The 13558-nt window shown below is 50.6% G+C and overlaps 1 pseudogene; it reads right to left on the bottom strand.

Moving 5' to 3' along the window:
- Positions 1 to 3354: 3354 nt before the first annotated feature.
- Positions 3355 to 10499, bottom strand: LOC123060700 (cell division control protein 48 homolog D-like; annotated as a pseudogene).
- Positions 10500 to 13558: the final 3059 nt, after the last annotated feature.

Here is a 13558-nt window from a genome sequence, read left to right as displayed (position 1 = left end):
GAGGTCGTTGAGAACACGCCGGAAACGACCCATCATACGTCGGTTGAGGTTGCCGTTGTTCTTGTCTTCATCCCGATAGATGAGATTGAAGTCGCCGCAGATAAGCCAAGGCCCGGGGCACGTAGCACGCACATCGTGGATTTTGTGGAGGAATGTGATCTTTCCCGGGTCATCTTGGGGTCCGTAGACAATGGTTAACCACCAGGGCACGCTGAAGCCATCGGTGGTCGCGACCCGGGCCGAGAGAGTGCTGGTGGTGAACATGGGGTTCGTGATGGACACGGCCCGGCTCTTCCAAGCCAACAGAATCCCACCACAAGTGCCGATCACAGGGAGGTAAACGTACTTATCAAACTCGGAGCCCAACGTCTCGAGGACAGTCGACGAGTAGATGAACTCCATCTTAGTTTCCTGGAAGCAAGCGATCGAAGCGCTGGAGGTTCCAGTAAGCGAGCGGATGGCGGTGCGCCTTGCGCGAGAGTTTAAGCCGCGGACGTTCCAGTTGATGATGCAGAGGCCGTGATCCATTGAACAGAAGTCGACGGATGGGCACGCAGCAGTGCGGCTATGTTGCAATCGGGCTTCCAGCAATCACCGTGGTGATAGGCGCCGTAGAAGGATCAGAGGGCAGCTCGCGGCCGATTAGCGCGGCGATGGCCTCCAGGACGGTGTGCGGGAGAGGCGCGGCGAAAACTCCCTCCTAGGCCTTCATGGCTTCAGCAGAGATCACCTGGTCAATGCCGATGATGCCCAAGGTACGAAGGAGCTGGACCTGCGCACGGCGCTCAGCGGTGGGCGGGGCGGCCGTTTTTGCCTTTGCGATGGAGGCAGAGCGACCACGCCGTGGCGAGAAGTTCAGGGGCTGCCGTCGCCGTTTGCGTCCAGGGTTGGGAAGGGCTGGACATGTTTGCTTGGTGGTGGCGGCGAGGAAGTCTCCCAGGGTCCAGGAGCTGATGGAGCTGGCGCGCTGGCGAGATCGACGCAGGGTAACAGGCGGCGAAGCAAAGCGTGAGGCGCTGCCGAACTGGATCGCGTGGGGTGCAGGGGCCGGAGCGGGCGAAGAAGGGCCTGGGTGGGTTGACGATGGTGGGCCTGGAGGGAGGGGTGAGCCCATCAATGCCACCAGCCATGGGCTGGGGCCGCTGCAGAATGCGCCGGGGTGACTGGGCCGAAGAGGGGGCGCGGCCCAGCTCGGGCCTGTCGTTGGGGGCAGCAGGAGTTGGAAGCACGGCGGTTCGAGGTTCCCGCGCGCTCTCCCGCAGTGCGCAAGTGGGGCTGGGTCGCAGGTCAGCGGGCCCGCAACAGCAACAGGAGCTGACGAGGGTGAAGCCCCGCTTTGCCCCGACAGCGGATCATCCTCGGGGGCAATTGGGCGCTCCGCAGGAAGGGGATCTGGGACCTCACTGGTGGAGGACAGGCCGTCCTGATCCCCAAGCGCGCATGGACCAGTCGTTGGTGGCCCTTCCCTGGTTGGGTTGTCCCCCTGCGCGCATGGTGACACGCGAGACAGGCTCAGCGCGGGCCCGACAGCAGGAGGAGCGCAGATTGGCACCAATGCGGTGGGGCCAGCTGGCGAGGTAGGCACCACGAGCGCTTGGGCGGGTGGCGCGGCCGGCCTCGGATCCGCCACAGCCGTAGCTTTTGTGAGCGCGGCCAGAACCCTTGCACGCTTTTGCTTTCTTCCCCGCTTTCCTCTTTTGGCTCTGCGACGAGGGGGGTAGGGCCCAGCCTCTTTGGGCCATGCAGCCATGCATCTCGCAGACCCATGTACGGACGGCGGCGCACGCAAAGCGGTGGCGGCGCGGGATGCAGGCCAGCCGTGGGCAACCGCCAAGCCGTCGGCGTGCGAGCGACCATTCAAACGCGTCCAGCCGGCCGAGTCCACCGCTGAGCGCCGTGCGCAGGCATACAAATTTCTGCTGAAGCCATGACAAATGTATCCAGAACTAAAAATAAGTTCCTCTGGAAGGCATACAAATTTGGCTGAATGCCTTTAAAAATGAAATCATTTGTACTGTTCCAAATACCCCAGGAAATTAAAGTGATCAGCTCAAGGAAGAATTGCATGATAAAGTATGCTTTAAGTTGATTAATCTGTTCCTCAATGTCACAGTGCATCGGTGTCCAAATTCACATGGGACAAAAAAGGGATCTTTGTTTCCAGAACTCGCAAGACACATAGAACACAAGTGCAGTCTGCAACAAAGAAATTTTTCCTCTGCAGGAGTGCATTGGTATTCAATCTATTTTGGATTATCAGCCAAAAAAAAGATCTACTTGAGCTGGCAGCGGGAATTCCATAGCCATTCTCGTGCGTATTCGAGAAAAAATTCCATAGCCATTTAATGGCAGGAATGACAGTGGCCACTCCAACCAGCAACTTATAAGTTTTTGAAACCTTAAAGAGGAACTTATGAAAGTAATTTAACTCTTCGAAACCTAGAGGAACTTATGAGTAGTTAAACCCTAAAGAAACTTCCCTTCTTTCTTTCTCTTGTTGCAAACCGTAAGTGCATTCTGTGAATGTGATCATGAGCACCAAGCAGTATGCCCAGCCCGGCCGTTGATGGTGGACACTGTGATCATGAGCACCAAGCAAGCTCCCCCAACCAGAACTCACAACAGGAAGAGCATACTGTGAAAGGCCGGGCTGAATAACATTCAGTTGGGTACAACAATTGGCCTCTGGATAAGGGTAGTATAGATCAAACTCATTGTTGGCTAACAAAGAACTCTCTGCAACTAAGACTGTTGAGAGCCATAAGTTTCAGACAACAGGTGCTCTCTTACAAGTTCAATCCGAAATTAACCGGAGCAACTATTGGTAATTGAGGGTTAGCCAAAGCAGGATCTATGATTCGGTTGCTTTTCTTCTCCTGATTTTCTGATCCAAATCCTATTTCATTGATTTTCTGACTGGAATTCAAGAAGAAAAACAAGGAGAAATTGACTTGAAATTTTCCTTTTTGTTTCCAGTGGTGTTGTGCAGGAGCAGAGAGGGGTTGTCAGAGAACGGTGGTAGTACAAACTACAACAAGGAGCTTATTACTTCAGTTAACGCTTAGGCTAGTTTCCAGAATCTAGGAAAGTACAACAAGAAGCTTATTATTTCGGTTCCGTCTAATCGACAATTCAGTTAACGCTTAGGCTAGTTTTCAGAGTCTAGGTAAGCACAACAAGGAGCTTATTGTTTCATCAACTGTATTTCTATGATGTATGTAAAATTCTTACAAACGAAAATTATATACATGGAAAGAATCAACAATATACATGATCGATGAGAGAAAACAGAACAAAAACATAGTCTATAATATTCTGGTACTCCTACTTCATGTTCTAACAATGGTTATTGGATCACTTGTACAGATCGTCTTCATCCTCATCAGCTGCCGCGGAGGTGTGGACAGCAGCTTCTGCTGCCTGTGGCTGCGCCGGGAAGCGAAACTCGGTGCTGAACCCCCTAGACTGCTGCAGCGTCTGCGCGAACGACTGGTACTTTCTGATGTCGGTGTCGCTCTCGCTCCGCCTCGCGTACTTCATCGACTCCTCGAAGTGAGCCGCCTTTATTTCAGCCACCTCCTCCTCTTCCTGCCCGCCGTCCACCTCCATGGTGTCTTTTCCCATCCTCTGCCTCTCCATGTCCTTTTCAATGTCCTCCCTGATGGCGAATTTGCACGCCCTCTGGCAGATCTCCGTGATGTCGGCGCCACTGAAGCCGGAAGTGAACCTTGCGAGCGCACCGAGGTCGACGTCCTTGGCCACGGGAGACTTCCTGAGGCATGCCTTGAAGATCTGATGCCGCGAGGCCTCGTCTGGTAAGGGGATATAGATGAGCTGGTCTAGGCGGCCAGGACGGAGCAACGCCGAGTCAATAATGTCCGGCCTATTGGTGGCGCCGATGATGAAGACCGTCTTTTTGGCATTCATGTCGTCCATCTCAGTGAGCAGCTGGTTCAGGACCCTGTCTGCCGCGCCGCCGGCGTCGCCCACTCTGCCGCCCCTTTGAGTTGCAATGGAGTCGAGCTCGTCGAAGAACAGCACGCACGGCACGGACTGATGCGCCTTGTCGAAGATCTCACGCACGTTGGCCTCGCTCTCACCGAACCACATGGTGAGCAGCTCTGGCCCCTTGATGCTGATGAAGTTGGCCTGGCACTCGTTGGCGATCGCCTTCGCCAGCAAGGTCTTGCCGCAGCCTGGTGGCCCGTAGAAGAGGACACCCTTGGACGTCGACATGCCAAACTTCTCGAATTTCTTTGGGTGCTCAACCGGGTACTGGACGGTCTCTTGCAGCTCCCTCTTGACGCCGTTGAGGCCGCCGATATCGGTCCAGCTGACGTTGGGCACCTCGACGACGGTCTCACGTAGCGCAGATGGGTTCGTGCCGACGAGAGCCGTCTTAAGGTGGTCATTGGTGACGGCCATGGAGTTCAAGATCTCGGCGTCGATGGTGTCGTCCTCTAAGTCGATGACGTCCATCTTCTCCCTGATGCACTGTAGCGCCGCCTCAGTGTAGAGCGCGGCCAAGTCGGCGCCGACGTAGCCGTGTGTATCCTTGGCAATCACCTCTAGGTTGACATCCAAGTCCAGCTTCATGTTTTTGGTGTGGATGCGGAGCACTTCGAGACGCCCGACCTCGTCCGGCATGCCGATGTCGATCTCGCGATCAAACCTTCCGAAGCGCCTCAAGGCAGGGTCGATGCTGTTGGGACGGTTCGTGGCGCCCATGACGATGACATGCGCGTGGACCTTCATGCCGTCCATCAGAGTCAGTAGCTGGGAGACGATGCGCCTCTCGACCTCACTGTGAGTCTTCTCCCTATTAGGGGAAATGGAGTCGATCTCGTCGATGAAGATGATGGAGGGCGCGTTCTTCTCGGCCTCCTCAAAGGCCTTCCTCAGGTTACTCTCGCTCTCTCCAGCCATCTTGGACATTATCTCCGGGCCGTTGATAAGGAAGAAGAAGGCCCCCGTCTCGTTCGCCACCGCGCGGGCGATCAACGTCTTGCCCGACCCGGGAGGGCCGTAGAGGAGGATGCCCTTGGGAGGCTTGACGCTAATGGTCTTGAAGATCTGTGGATGCCTGAGTGGCAGCTCGACGAGCTCCCTGATCAGAGTTAGCGGTTTCCCCATGCCACCACGTCGTCGTAGCCGATGTCGTCAAGCCTCTCCTCGTCCTCCCGTTTTACCGGCTCGCCCTCGCAGAAGATCTCCGTGTCAGGCGCCACGATGCAGTACTCCATCGCGGGGTCGATCTCCATGACCTTGAACTCGACGCTCCGCATGCCGCCACGCACCAAGAAGAGGTCACCCTTGTGAAGCGGGCGGTAGGCTTCCACGAAGTAGGGCTTGAGGTAGGCGTCGAAGAGGTTCCCCGCGATGCCCTCAACCGTGTCGTCAAGAGGAAGGATGTGCACGCATCTGCCAAACTTGGCGTCGTGGCACAGGTGCACAGACACGACGTCGGTGATGCACACGCGCAGGTTGGAGCGGGCCACCTTGTTGATCCTAAGCTTGTGCCCCTCGCAGGTGTCGTCGGGTAGTGCCAGGCAGACCGTGTTGTGGCGGCGCTTGTTAAGCAACGCATCCTTTGGATTCAATTAGTGCTGCCTATTATGATCATTATAGCTTAGTGCTAGAATGTGGAAGGTCTAGAGACCTTTCTCTTAATTATCCACCATCGCTTGAGCTGTAACTGAACCTGTACTTGATGTATATAAACTGAGCAATACTAGTGTAAGCCATCACGGCATTTCCATCTAGCTGACTTGGTATACAGAGCAAAAAGATCCTATCCCCATGGCCGGCACCGCCGCTGCCGGCTCCAGCTCTTCAGCTCCGATCTCTGTCACGTCACTCGCCAACCTCATCACGATCCGTCTCACGCGGGATAACTTCCTGCTATGGAAGACCCAGGCCGTTCCTGCCCTTGCCGCAAACGGCCTGTACGGCTATGTCGCCGGCACCGTGGAAGCACCACCGCACACCATCATGCAAGGAACCGGTGAGGCAGCCGTCGAGGTGGCCAACCCGGAGTTCCTTCACTGGTACCAGCAAGACCAGCTCGTGATGATTGCTCTCCTAGGATCCATGACTGAGGATATTCTTGGTCAGATGACACAGTTGATGACCTCTGCTGCAGTTTGGACTGCTCTCCATGACATGTTTGCTTCACAAAATCGAGCTCGTGTTATGCAACTAAGATACCAGCTCTCTAATCTGAAGAAGAACGACCTCTCTGCGTCGGAATACTATCGCAAGATGAAGGGGTTCGCTGATGCCATGGCCTCCATCGGCAAGCCCCTATCTGATGACGAGGTGCTTGGGTACATGCTCGCTGGGCTGGGCTCCGAGTTCGAGCCTCTTGTTGCGTCGATCACGACACATGATGACCCCGTGAGCCTCAGCAGCTTTTATGCATTTCTTCTCAGCGCTAAAATTCGTCTTGAGCAGCAGAACTCAACTGGAGAGATCCATCCCTCTGCCAACGCTGCAGCACGTGGCAGGGGTGCACCTGGCGGGCAAGGCGGACAAGCTCGTGGTCGTGGCGGGCGGGGTCGCGGCAATGGGCGCTCCAACCTGAAGTGTCAGGTGTGTGGCAAGTTCGGCCATGACGCGCTTCACTGTCGCAATCGCTTCAACCACGCGTACCAGCCGAAGGAGCACCGCGAGCGCTCCGGCAACATCGCCAACACCGGCTCCTACTCCGTGGACATGGAATGGTACGCGGACACTGGTGCCACCGACCACCTGACGAACGATCTCGACCGCCTAACCGTCCATGAGCGCTACGGTGGCAAGGAAAAGGTGCACGTCGCCAATGGGGCAGGTTTGTCTATCTCACATGTTGGTCACTCCACTATTTCCGGCTCGTTCAAACCTCTTTATCTTCGCAACATTTTGCATGTTCCCCGTGTAAACAAACACTTGCTATCCATGCACAAGTTAGTCTCTGACAATGATGCTTTCGCTGAATTTCATCCTCACTTGTTTTATCTAAAGGACCGAGCAACAAGGAAGGTTCTTCTTCACGGTAGATGTCGTGAAGGTCTTTATCCGGTGCCAAGCTTCAAGTCCTCACCTATCGTGTCTGGTCATCGCGCCTTCTCCGGTGTCAAGCTCTCCTCGGATCTTTGGCATCGAAGATTAGGCCACCCATCCAAAAGTGTCATTGAGTCAGTTCTTAGGTCAAATAAATTTGCTTGTGCACCTTCGATCGAGTCTAATAATGTTTGTGATGCTTGCCAACGAGTTAAGGTCCATCAATTACCTTTTCGAGATTCGAGTCATGTTACTCATGCTCCGCTTGAAATTATTCATTCTGATGTTTGGGGACCTGCTATTACCTCTGTTGGAGGCTTCAAATATTATGTGAGTTTTTTGGATGACTTTAGTCGTTTCACATGGATTTACCTTCTCAAGAGAAAATCCGATGTCGAGCAAGCATTTTACACCTTCCAAAAACATGTTGAGCGCTTGCTTAATACCAAAATCAAAACTGTCCAGTCTGATTGGGGTGGGGAGTACCATCGCCTATCTAGATATTTTCAGCGGGAAGGCATTACTCATCGTGTATCCTGCCCACACACCTCACAACAAAATGGCATCGCTGAACGCAAGCATCGCCATATCGTTGAAACCGGCATCACACTCCTCGCTCATTCCTCTCTCCCAATCCGTTTTTGGGACGAAGCCTTCATTACCGCTTGCTATTTAATTAATCGCATGCCAACTCGTGTTCTTCAAAACACCGCGCCACTCACGTGTCTTCTTAACGAGAAACCAGATTATACTTTTCTCCGTGCCTTTGGATGTGCATATGCTGGCCGAACCTCCGCCCATACAATAATCGTAAACTCGATTTTCGTTCCCGACAGTGCGTATTCTTGGGCTATAGCTCTATACACAAAGGCTACAAGTGCCTTGATCGATCAACTGGCCGTATTTATATTTCCTGTGACGTTGTTTTTGATGAAGAATTTTTTCCTTTTGCAGCCGCATCTTCCACTACTCCCACCACCACACCCATTCTTCCTACACCTCCTTCAGTTTTTCCTGTAGCCGAGCCGGCCGTAGTGGATGATCGCATGCAGAGATATGATTTAACCTTACTTTCTAATGCGTCGTCAAGTCCTTCTGATGTGCATGCAGGTTCCAGCGACTCGACGTCCTCTGGCTCTATGTCGCCATGCACGCCGCATCGTCGCCATGCAGACGGGCCAGCTCCGACGTCCCCCGTCCTTCCGAGCGGGTCGCAGACTCCAGCCTCGTCTACAACCGAGTCTTGCACCTCGCCTGGCCCAGACACGAGCTCTCCTGGCGCGGCGTCCCTAGCGTCTCCGACTTCGCCGAGCGAACAGGAGCCTCCTGCTGCTCCAACTCTGGAGCAGCGTCCGCCAGCTGCTCCTGCCACAGGCACTTCACATCCGATGATAACGCGTCTCCGAAATAACGTCATGAAGACGCTGGTACCCACGGATGGCACCGTGCGTTATGATCCTCGGCGTTGGGCCTTTCATGCTGAGCCACGCACGTACCGCGACGCACTCCAGGATGAACAATGGCGCCCCGCCATGGAGGCCGAGTTCTCCGCTCTTCAGCAGAACAAGACATGGACTTTAGTTCCACGGCCGTCCGGAAAAAATGTTATTGGATGCAAATGGTTTTTCAAGGTGAAGCACAAGTCTGATGGTTCTCTCGACAAGTTCAAAGCTCGTCTAGTCGCACGCGGCTTCACACAGCAGTACGGAATTGACTACTCCGACACCTTCTCACCTGTGGTTAAGCCTGCAACCGTGCGACTCGTGCTCTCTCTTGCAGTTTCCCATGGATGGCAGCTTCGTCAGGTTGACATTAGCAATGCATTCCTGCATGGTATTCTCACTGAAGAAGCTTATATGCAGCAGCCACCCGGCTTCCAGGATCCCTCGCGTCCAGATTATGTGTGCAAGTTGCATAAAGCTTTATATGGCCTGAAACAGTCCCCTCGTGCCTGGTACGCCCGACTGAGTGAACATCTTCAGCAGCTGGGTTTCTATCCTTCAGCAGCTGACACATCTTTGTTCATTTTTGCACGCGGTGGTGTCACCATATACATGCTGGTTTTTGTTGATAATATAGTCATTGTGAGTTCTTCATCATCGGCCATGACACGACTTCTTCAGCACCTCTCCGTCACATTTCCTGTGAAAGATCTTGGCTTTCTTAATTATTTTTTAGGCATTGAGGTGCTTCGCAATTCCGGGGGAATCACTCTTAATCAGAAGAAGTATGCTCTTGATCTTTTACAGCGTACAGACATGGCGAATTGCAAACCAGTCTCAACACCGATGTGCACTCATGAGAAGCTTAGTCGGGAATCTGGTCATCGACTGTCCGAAGATGAAGCTTTTCGTTACAGAAGCACAGTTGGCGCTCTCCAATACTTGACCTTAACACGGCCTGATCTCTCATTCGCCGTTAATAAGGTGTGCCAGTACTTGTCCTGTCCGACTGATATTCATTGGGAAGCAGTGAAGAAAATACTTCGGTTTGTGAAAGGGACGGTGTCGACCGGCTTAAATATTCGGCGCTCGCCTTCAACTCTATAGTGTGTTCACGGATGTGGATTGGGCTGGCTATAGCGATGATAGGCGTTCTACTGGCGGGTTCGCAATTTTCTTCGGTCCGAATCTTATTTCATGGAGTGCACGCAAGCAGCCGACCGTGTCTAGATCATCGACAGAAGCGGAATACAAAGCTTTGGCAAATGGTACGGCTGAAGCAACCTGGATACAATCATAAAGGAACTACGTGTTCCTCAGCCTCGTGCGCCCGTCTTGTGGTGTGACAACCTCGGCGCAACATATCTCACGGCGAACCCGGTGTTTCATGCCCGCACGAAACACATCGAAGTTGATTTTCATTTTGTGAGAGAGAAGGTAGCCATGGGTGCTTTGGAGGTCAAATTTATTTCTTCAGCAGATCAAGTAGCTGATGCATTCACCAAGCCTCTCACTAAGGTTATGCTTACTCGATTACGTTCCAATCTAAACCTTAGCACAGGTTAAGATTGCGGAGGAATGTTAAGCAACGCATCCTTTGGATTCAGTTAGTGCTGCCTATTATGATTATTATAGCTTAGTGCTAGAATATGGAAGGTCTAGAGACCTTTTTTTTTAATTATCCACCATCGCTTGAGCTGTAACTAAACCTGTACTTGATGTATATAAACTGAGCAATACTAGTGTAAGCCATCACGGCATTTCCATCTAGCTGACTGCGCTTGCCCTTGAGCATCACGATGTCGCCCTTGAATATGGAGAGCTTCTCCATGGTGTCTGGGTGAAGGGTGCACACGGAGTTGTCGTCGTTGGTGGCGGTCTCCTCCACCACCAGCCGGTTCGCCGCCTTCTTCGACGGCGCTGCGGTCGCCATCGCCTTCAGCTCTCGTAGTCTCGTTGGTCGACTTGCTGCTCTCGTGTATTACTCTCGTGGATCTCGAGCGCCAGGCTAGTTTGCGTTGGTGTTGAGGTGAAGAGGATAGCTGGGGGTCAGCCCCCCTTTTGAAGGCCCGGCCTGAAGAAATCGACTCGGGTTGGAAGGCCCGTAGGCTCGCGCACTTCACAGGTTCCGAGTAGAGATCGTTCACGTACGTCATAGCCTGGATTAACGGTGAGATGGATTCGTACACGTACCTGACTCTTTTCCAACCTGAATCATTTTTATCTGATGAAAAAATTAGTATACTTTGTATACGATCAAAAACGGAAAGAACCGTTTTCCAAATAACTGTGCCTAGCTGCGTCATCATTGGCCTGTCCGTTCTATGTGAGAGTATGAGACTTTTTTAGCCTCATCTAGCCTAAAAAATGTTTTATATTGTGATATGGAGGGAGTATTTTTTTTGAACTGGGAGCACTGCGCAGCCGGCTGAAGGATGTCCATGCCCCCAAATCTTATTTAGCCCTTAAGCACTGGATACTAGTGTTCTTCAACATGACGCACACCCATGTTTGACCTTGGGCTTGGCTCATTTAACTCTTTTTTTTAGAACATACGCCAGGCGTGCTAGGTTCGCTAGTTCGGCCGGTCCGTGAAAGATTTTTTCCTCACCGGTTTTAAGAATCTTCTAGAAACTTCTATCATTTTTTTCAGAGAGGCTTTCTCCTAGTTCATTCCAAGACGAATTTTGTACATTTTTTTGCTTTTCCTTTTTTTGTTTCTCATTCTCGCAAACTTTTCTTAAATCTACAAATATTTTTCAATTTCTTTAGCATTTTTAAACTTTAAAATTTTCAAATTCATGTACTTTTTTTAAAATCCATGAAAATTTTCAAAATCCACATTTTTTTCAAATCCATGATTTTTTAGAATTCGTACTTTGTTTTCAAATTCCCTTCATTTTTTGAAATGCATGAATATTTTTAAACTTTTGATTTTTTTTCAAATTTATGAACATTTTTACGATTGTTTTTCAAACTCGTGTTTTTAAAATTTGAAAAAAATCGAATTTGTAAACTGTTTCAAAATTTGTGTTTTTTCTCAAATTTTATGAATCTTTTTAAATTAATATTTTTTTTAAAGTTTATGAAGTTTTCAAATTTATGATCATTTTTGGTTTTTATTTATTTCAAAAGTCCAGAGTCAACCAGTCCATCGATCAACTAGGTGTAGCTGGGTCGGCCCACAACACATCGCGTGTGAGCGCCAGTTGGCGTGCTAGTGCCGTGAACGCGGGCTAGGAGGTCTCGTCCGTGCCATTCCATGGAATTTTATATGTGTTCAGTCCGAATGTGTGAAATTTCCTTTGAAAATATTGTGACTTGGAGGCTAACTCAGCCCATTTAGAAATCCATATTTGTTTACCTTTTGCGTGCCACATGTGAAAGTATAATGTTGTAATTTTCTTGCGGGGTAAAATGTTGTAAAATTTTGCACATTCAGAAAAAGAAAGAACCCGTCCCTTCTCAATAATTTTTCCTAGTTGATTTGCAAAAAGAACAATTGTCCCTAGATGTACTAACAATGACATGTTCCTTTTAGAGGAGAGTGTTGTCGTTGTGAGATGCAAGACGGAGAACACCGATTCAACCCATCGATTGTTTTTAGGGAAAAGTCAGGAACCGACTATAAATAAAGCCATTACAGTGAGTTCACCATAATGCAAGACATAAAAACCAAGTGTAGATCACCAGGATCAAGACAAAGACACGCAGGCCAAGCAACAGAGAAGGATAAATCTTAATGGCTATTCTCATCAGGGGTCTGGGTGATAGAGGAGGCACGGATCTTGGAGACCGCCAAGATGAAAAAATCAACACCCACAACTTTAATGAGAGGTCTCCACTGTTGGACAATGACAACCATTTTGAGCAAACAATTAGAAGGACGGTTAGGGAATAAGTGTTCAATCATAAATTTGTTCCGGGTGGTCCATAAGGACCAACCGAAAGTGGCAAATGCAATCCGGAACACATGAGAAAATTGGCCCAAGTAATTTCGTAAGATGTCAAGTAGTTCATCTAGGCTAGTCGGGTTCCAGGAAGTCCAAGAACGATCGAACGCAGCTCCATATAAGTTAGCTAAAAAACAGTTAAATAGGATGTGCTTGGTGGTCTCATTCTCCCCACAAAGAGAGTAAGCAGTGGAAGCATGTGGGCATACTGCTTAAGGATTTGATTACTAGCCGGGCGTCGTCGCCTGATGGCTTGCCCAAGGAAGGTATTGATCTTAAGCGGGATCCATGCGTTCGATAGACCCTTGAAACGGGGGGGGGGGGGGGGGGAGGTTGTCCTGAGAAAGCTTAAGGTATAGTGATTTTAACGGTAAATTTGCTATTAGAGGTGTGGTGCCAGGAGATCTAATTCGGGCTCACTCAGAGTGACTATAGAGGGGTAGTGAGGGCCTGCCAATCAGCTAACTGTTCACGGGACTAAGTCTAGCGTAGCCCAAGGCCCTAACTAGCAGTTGCAAGCTCCAAAATGGAGATTGACTAGTTGGAACAGTAAGAAAATAGAGCAGTGAAAGAATGGAAGAGGAGCCCCTCTCTTGACCACCAATCAATCCAGAAGCGAACAGAGGAATCCAGTCCAATAGTAGATTTAATCAAGCTATGAAACTCATACCGCACTTGGTTAAGGACGTTTAGAACTAAGAGCCACCACCAAACATCATGAAACAACCACTATGCCACATGCCGGATCATGAAGTTGACCATCAAGCTCTTATATTATGAGATCCAATATCAGCCACATCAGGCTGTTAAGTCTGAGGTGTTGGCAGATTTTATTGCCGAATAGACGGAGACCGAGGTCCCTAAAGAGCATGTTGCCTATACAAATTGGGTCATGTATTTCGACAGATCCAGGATGTTGGCCGACTTGGGGGCTGGAATTGTCCTCATCTCCCCAAGCAGCGATGTCACAAAGTACATGTTGCAAATCATGTACACGGACTCGAACAACACACATATATGAGGCACTACTGCACTGTCTTTAGATGGCCGTCTCCATGGGGATCCAATGTCTGGAAGTCCGAGGTGACTCTAACCTTTCTATTTCCTAGATCAGTGCTGAGT

Source organism: Triticum aestivum, chromosome 3A (assembly GCF_018294505.1).
Source record: "Triticum aestivum cultivar Chinese Spring chromosome 3A, IWGSC CS RefSeq v2.1, whole genome shotgun sequence".
Lineage (NCBI taxonomy): Eukaryota > Viridiplantae > Streptophyta > Magnoliopsida > Poales > Poaceae > Triticum > Triticum aestivum.
This window is presented reverse-complemented; position numbering and strand designations above follow the sequence as displayed.